Genomic DNA, 7,698 nt, shown 5'->3' with positions numbered 1-7,698 from the left:
ATGTTCACTCAAAATCCAGAGAGCCTGAGCTGTGCTGCATTGAATGAATTCAGATCAACTGGATCTGCCCGCTAGTGACAGTTACTGCTGAGCATGCTGAGTGCTTTGCCCAGTGCCACGTGGAGTGTGCTATTGCAAATGAGAACTGTGGTTATTCCGTGAAACAGCTGATGCTCTTGCCTTAGCTGTAGATTGCAGTCGCACCCCTGCAGATTCACACGTGGACAAAGGGGCTGCTCCTTCCCACACCTGCCCAGCTGTGTGTCACTCTGGCAAAGTACAGCCCAAGCTCCCACCTGGCAGCCTTGTCTTGAGAGGTTGCAGGGTTGCAAGGGATGAGGCCGAGCTTTCCACATCCTCCAGTAGCACCAAGGCATGCAGCTCCCTTTTCCAGGAGGTTCTCAGCTGCCCTGGCTGCAGCCTTGCGGTAGGATTTTGGCTGTTCCCCGCCAGGGACCAGGGCAGATTCCTTCCCCTGAGGCTCCATTTGGGTGTCTTTGTGCTTTTTGGTAACCTTGAAAGCAGCGAGCTGTGATAGCATGTATAGCTTGAAATCCTTCTACTGGACGATTTATTTCTTGCTATTTATTTTAGTCCTATATTTATGTGCTCTGTAAAAAAAATGCACTGTTGCATCAGCAATGTGACCAGATTGCACTGTGCCTGGGGGAAATCACCTCTAGTGTTTCTGAAAGGAGTAGTTTGACTTTCCCACTTCAAACGTGGAGCTCTGAGGGTTAACCCCAGGGGAGTCCAGAGCTGCTGGGTCAAGCAGTGGTAAGGACCCTTCAGTGGCTTTGTTTTGAAGTGTTCAGTCCCTTCTGAAACTTCAAGGCAAGTGACTTATTAGGAAGCACTGATCTTTTTTCCTGCTTATTTATTTTTCTGTGCTCTGATTTTTCTTTTTACATGGTAAAATGGAAATATCTACTAGAAATGTTTTTATCTTTTATTTTTTAATAGAGGCAAGGAATGAATAGAGACTATTTTTACAATCCAGTCAAGCTTGCAAATGTTTGGATGTGTGTGAAGTTCAAATGCTAAAACTTATCCCCCAAAACAGCAAGCGTCATGCTCTTTATTCCCTGCTTAACAATTGATTGGCAGAATTGGAGTCGGGTTGTGGTGCAGCAGGTTCTGAACTCCCAGCAATCTCATGCCAGCAGCACAGCTTGCTCATCCAGGACTGCAAGGCATTCTCCAGGGCCAGTGGGACTGCAGTGCACAAACCCAAGGCCTGATCTTGCAGACAGAGGCAAGTGTGTATTTATGAGTGAAAGGCTTTTACGCTACTATATTCATTTTCCCTCTGCAATATTCCCCGTGTCTCACTTGAAAACTCAAACCTGAGAGACAATATTGTGCCCACTGCATGAGGAGGGAAAGGAGAAGCTGTCCACTGATATTTTGCAAACCATGGAAACAGCAGCTGTCTGGTAGAGCTGGTGAAACGTCATGTGCTGTAACTAACCTCCAGCCTGACTGCTGACTTACCGACAGATTTTTCAATCTCCCATTTCTATCTCGACAGCATCCTTTTAAATAATTCGTTGTGATGAAGTATCAGATTTCAGAAAACAACAACAAAAAGTTCATAAACAAAAATCTGTCAGAGGTTGTTTGGGAAGGAACTGGATGTTCTTTGCCCCCGCTGCAGTTTTTTTCTCTTCCATGTTTGAAATGTTCTTTCAGGCACAGAAAGTTATTTTTCCAGTTATGTGCCAGACCCTCTAACCACACTGGAGTAATATGCCTAAAAATATTACGCTTTTCATAGCAGTGCAATTCTGACAAGTGCTGTATTTATTACAATCATTCATGTTTTCTTAACATTTTATTTATTTCCTAAATAAAGCTCACTAACGTAAAAAAGGTTTGGGTATTATTTTAGCTGTAAAATCGGGAATTGACTCCGAAAACCCGGAGGTATGATGACAGCAGCTTGCTGTAGGAACAGCCGAGCCCCGCTGCAAACCTCGCTGACTCCTACTGCAGCAGCACCAGGCAGGTTTATTTACACAGCACGGGGCCAGCGGTGCTGCCGCTGCCTGGTGACCTGGTGACAACCAGCCCCTGCCCTGCAGACCCGGGGATGCCGACAGTCAACCGAGAGGCAGGGCGATGAAGTGGCTCGCCTGAGGTCCTGTAGGGAATCTGTGGAAACTTTGGGAACAAACCCTGAAGTGTTTGTTCTCGTGTCAGTGCCAGAACAACGGGGTCATCGTGTTGTTGCCTCTGGAAGATGGTGTGTTTGTATGGAAGGATTGTCACCCAGCAGATGGGGTTCTGACTTGCTGGAAAATTGAACAAAGGGTTGTGAGGACCTCCTGAACGGAGCTGCGTCTTCAGCATTGACCCGTTTGAGTGCCACTCCTCCCCAGGAGGCTGAGAGGAGGGGAGATGGGTCAGAGAAATCCCCAGCATCGTCCCAACCATGCAAAGAGGGGCCGGGAGGCTGCTGCCCCCCTCCTGCCTTTCAGCCCTTGCCCAGCACGGCTCAAGGCCTCCAGCATCGCCCCCATCCCTGGCTGGAGCAGAGCAGGGTCTGGTGCAGGGAGGTGCACGAGTGGCACCATCAGCCCCGTGAGCTGGTTTCACAGCCTCTGCCTGCTGCAGCCGGAGCAGAGGGGAGGGAGGAGGCCGCTGATCTCCAGATCACTGCAGATTAAGACACTGGCAGCTCTGCCTCGTTGCCATGGGAGTCGGAGCCACTCCGTACCTGGGTGAGCTTTCCTCAGCCCTCGCTGCCTCTCCCGTGGGGATTCACTTGGCTTTTATCGTAGGGGTTGGTGCCTTAGTGGGGGGGCGGCTGCCTCTGTGCTCCACTCTCACTGGTTTTGTGAAAAGCTTCCCCAAGCAGGGCGGTCATTGCCTGAAAGTACACGGGAGGGTTTCCTTGGGTGTGACAGGGGGGAAACGGTGAAACCGTGGGTGGCTGCGAGCTGGGGAAAGTGCGTGGGAGAGGAGACAGCACGTGTGTGCGGGAGAGATGTGCATGCACGGAGAAGAAAAAACGTGTGTGCACGTGCAGGTGGAGGGCGGCAGCCAGCCGAGCAAGGGACCCGACACCTCCATGCTTTTACTTAGCCCCATCCTACCATTAACAACTCCACTGATTTTGTTCAAATCCTGCAAGCAGCCGGTATTTCACTGACTGTGGGGCCCCTGTGCCACTCCAGCCAGGAGCTCAGAGCCAACGGGAGCACTGCAGGAAGGCAGAGGCCTCCCCGCTGGCCGGACAAATACCCTGGGGAAAGGGCAGGAGGCTCCAGGGCCCCGTCCCAGCACAGCACTGCCCAGAGCCAGCTTTGGGGATGGTGCCTGGGTGGCAAAGGCCTGTGAAGGGAGGGTGGCAGTGCCTGGTGCCACTTGGTGCTGTGCAGTGTCCCGGGGACACAACACAGACGAAGCTTTACTCGTTTGCAGCAGGTAGGAGCCAGCCTTGCAGGAGGCAGAGGCCAGCTGAGCTGTGAGAGCTTGTGAAAGCAGCACGTCTGTTGTGTGCACGCAGCCACCAGTACACCCAGGTCTTCACTCCCTCTTTTTCATGTTGTCCCTGGAATAAAATGGGCTTTTTCTTTTTTCTTTTTTTTTTTTTTTTTTTTAGTGGGGGGAGGTATTTTCTGAGCTGAGCTCAGGAACTGCAGACGTGTACGTAACATATCTGTGTCAAAATTATGTAACGGCTCCATTAATATAAACCTTGCACAGCTGTAAGAACACTTACAAGCCCTTCATGTCTTATGCAATTGCATGGAAGCACGCAAAGAAAGTTAAGCCTGAAAAAAGGGATACGGATTAAATTCATGCTAAATAAACAACAAAAAGACATGAAACCCGACGCCTAAATGCTCTTCCTTTTAGAGGCACAGCTGGCATGAAACAGCTGAACTTCGGATTTAACTACTCCCGTTCTAATTACAACCATACCTTTGTTTCAGTGTGCCCTTTGGTAGATCGCTCTGCTCGGAGAGGGCTCGAACGAGAAGCGACTCCCCCAGTGCCGCAGCGCGCGAAGCACGGCCGAGCATTACCGCGTCCGTGTGGAATGCGCTGAGCTGCGGCGCCTTCCAAGCACGGGGCTCCGCGGCAGGCTCTCGCGTTCCTGGAGCAGCCTCCCCGATCCTCATCTCCGGGAACAGCCTCCAGTCCTCATCTCCGCGGCCGTCAGCCACACGGCCTTCTTGACAAAGGAAACGGATTCCCCTTTCTGGGACAGAAACTGGAATTGGAGAAATGTCAAGAGTTTGCTAGTCCAAAACAGGTCGCTGCTGCTGTGCAAATTGTCAGCTGATTTTTTTGGTCCTCAAATGATAAAAAAAAAATAGTTCTAATGAGCTAAATAAAGATGGGTTGCTCCATGTTTAATGGTAAGGCTGGCAAATTGTAAGAGTAGTAGTGCTTGTGTAGCTAGGATGGTCTAAAATAATCAAGGACAAGGTTTGTAGGGAAAGGTAGTATCTTTTTGAATCAACTAATACTAATAAAAAAATAATAATAATTAAAAGACCCACTTTAGACCTTCAGGACAGAAACGGAACTTGTAATCTTGCACGTGGCTGCTTTGAGCTTCCTTAACTTGATTGTTTTGGCCATGGAGATATTTCGGAGCAAAGGTGGTGGAGACCTCGGAGTACAGGGAAGTGTTGGCCAAGGTTAATTAAGTCGGTAGCCTCAAATTAGGTTTGTTGTGGCTACTTCTATCAGCATGAATGTGCAATATTTTATCAGCTGAACTTCCAGATGGAAGCAGCACCTGGGAATTGTTTCAGGGAGCAAACGAGAGCCAGGCTGGGTCTTGAGGTCTCTGAGCGCTGCAGCCCCGCGCTGCTCGGCCGCAGGAGGCTCCTGGGCAGCTGCAGGCAGCGCGCGTCGTTTCTGCAGACCCTATCTCAAAATTAGGCCCGAAGTTCATAGGCAGCTTCGTGTTTGGGTTTCCATTCAATGTTCCTCGGCTTCGGTTTCCAAGACTACAAGCCAACATACAACTCCTCCTCCCGCTCCTGTTTTCAAAGAAAGAAAAACACTGTGAAAAGAAGCCACCCGATTTCTGGGCAGTTTTCAATGCGCCCTTGGAAGAAAGGCAGCGCTGGGAGCTGGGAGCTGGGAGCTGGGAGCTGGGAGCTGGGAGCTGGGAGCTGGGAGCTGCTCACCCCGCTCTGCCCCTGCGAGCTCCCGGCTGGGACGTGGCTGCAGGAGCCCCCCGGCCCCGGGGGCTTCGTCCAAGCGCCTTCCCTGCCTTTGCAAGTGCGGGGTACGATGAAAGGGTTCTGGGGACAAAATGAGGGAGGGGGGTGAGTAATTAACCACCAAGGCTTAATTCAAACCACTCTGCAAATGCTGTTTTTGTTTGGAGCTCCAATGGCAGGGAAGGAGCCGCAGCGACCTGCCGTGGCGTGAGCCCGGTGCATCCGAGGGCGGCAGAGGGCTGCTGGGGCTCTGCGTGAGCCCGGGCTGTGCTCCCACCTCGGGGCCTCCTCCATTCCTGCTCATTTGCTCCCAGAATGGCCCCGGCCCGCTGCTGCTGCTGCTGCTTTGCTTTAACCAGCACCCTCCTTGCCTGGAGAGCAGCTCAGCATCTGCTGGGCTTGAATGTCAGGGCACCGAGGGCTCTGCAGCCGGGCTGTAAGGGTGGCACAGGAACGTGTCAGCGGGGGCCGGGGGTCCCTCCTCAGCGGAACGGGTCCGGCATCGTCCCACCAAAGTCCCTGTGGCCCCCCTGGTGTGAAAGCGGCCGCTCAGCTGTGTCGGAGCCCCGCAGCAGCTGGTGGGACACCAGCTTTTAGTCCAAACCAGCACCAGGCACTGCAGGAAGGTGAGCAGCGGTGTTTGTCCGTGAGCAGGGTTACGGTGCCGGAGTTATTTTAATCCCGCCGTGACTCATGGCGAGCACACCATGACTCACCGCAGAGTTTGGTCGTTGGGCTGCTCTGAAGATGCGTCAGGTTCCCTGTGAAGGCACAGGATGGTGTTTCATGCAGGGAGAATGAGCTGCCAATTCTTTTGGCTGCCTAAAGCTCTGCAAACATGGGCCCAGCCTTCAGCAATTGGGAGTAGGCACGGCATGGCATGGCACGGCACGGCACGGCATGGCACAGCACAATGTGGCACAGCGTGGTTCCTGGCCCCCAAAAGGACAATCCAGGACTATTCAGACTATTTCTGCATTTCTCAGGAAACCCTGAGCAGGATCCCAGGTGCACTGCAGAGGTGGCGTTTGCCACTGCGCCCATGTCCAGGAGCTTTAAAATGAACTTGGCTTCATCTTGCCCCGCTCTCTGACACAGGCACTTCGGGGCCTGCAGCGCTGCGGGCAGGATATTTACTTAGGAGACAACATGGATTTACTGCTCGAGCTTTGGAAATCAGCCGTCAGCATTCCTGCCGTGCCCCATGCGTGGCAGAACCTCGCAGGTTCGCCTGCTGGGCCGGGTGCTCGCAGCGCGATGCCGGTGGCTGTGGGGAAGTTTGAGCTGCAGAAAACCAACTCTGAGACGCCAGAATTGTGCAGAGAGCTTCAGGAGGCATCTTAGCACCGTGCCAACCCTGTGTGACACGTAGGGGAGCAGCTCACGTGTGGGGTGAGCTTTTTTGCAGGTGTGCAATGAGCCCCGGCGTGGGGAGGTCGCCCTGCGGCGCTGCGCGGAGCTCATCGATTACAGCAATAAAATTCGGATCGACTCCACTCGCGCTTGGCCCCGACCCTAAATCGGGAATCAGCTTCTCTGCTGTCTGAGCAGGCCTGAAAACATTTCTGTTTTGGCAGCGCTCTCCGGCAAATAGCAAATCCTTCAGACTCCTTCTTGGCACCGGCCGAAGCATTTTTGCAGTGATGGATTCTCTCTGCTGATGAGATTCAGAGAAAAGCGACCCCCGGTTCTGGGAATCCCGGCAGCACGGGTCGTTCCCTGGCTCGGGCAGGGCAGCGCGGGGGGTGCCCCCTGCCTGGGGGGGCCCGGGGTGCTCCGTCCTCACGGGCTGCTGGTGTCTGGGCTGATCGTGGGGGGGGGGGGGAACCCCCGGGGGTGCCCCGGGGACCCCCAGGCGGGTGGGTGCCGGTGGAGGGGCCCCTGTTTGGGGTGGGGGGGGGACACGGGGGTGGCACCTGCGTGGGGCAGCTGCAGGCACCCCACGGGCTGTGCTTGCACTGGGGGGTGGGGGGGGGGGGCTGCCTGCAGCGGGGGGGCGCCGTGCCATGCTGTGCCGTGCTATAGGGTGCTGTGCCGTGCCATGCTGTGCAATGCCATAGTGTGCCGTGCTATAGCGTGCTGTGCCATGCCGTGCCATGGCGTGCCGTGCTATGGTGTGCCGTGCCGTGCGGTGCCGACCCCCCCGTGCTGATCCGTGCCAGACCGAGCTGTGCCGTGCCACGGTGTGCTGTGCCATAGCGTGCCGGGCTATGGTGTCCCGTCCCGTGCCATGCCGAGCCGTGCCGTGCCGTGCCGAACCCCCTTGCCAAGCCGTGCCCGACCACCCCGGTCCCGTCCACCCCGCCGCCGTGCCGAGCCGAGCCGAGCCGTGCCAGGCCGAGCCGAGCCCTGGGAGGCGGCGGCGGCGGAGGCGGCCCCGCGCTAATTGCATAATTGGGACGTCAATGCCCGCGGGAAGCGCGGGAAGATGGCGCCCCGCGCCCTGCCCCCGCCGCACGCCGCCGCTCCCCGCCGCGGCCCCGGCGGCCCCCGGGCGGGCGGGCGCTGA

This window comes from Oxyura jamaicensis, chromosome 17 (genome assembly GCF_011077185.1).
Source record: "Oxyura jamaicensis isolate SHBP4307 breed ruddy duck chromosome 17, BPBGC_Ojam_1.0, whole genome shotgun sequence".
In the NCBI taxonomy this organism is placed as follows: Eukaryota; Metazoa; Chordata; class Aves; order Anseriformes; family Anatidae; genus Oxyura; species Oxyura jamaicensis.
The sequence above is the reverse complement of the archived record's forward strand: the minus strand, read 5'-3'. Positions refer to the sequence as shown.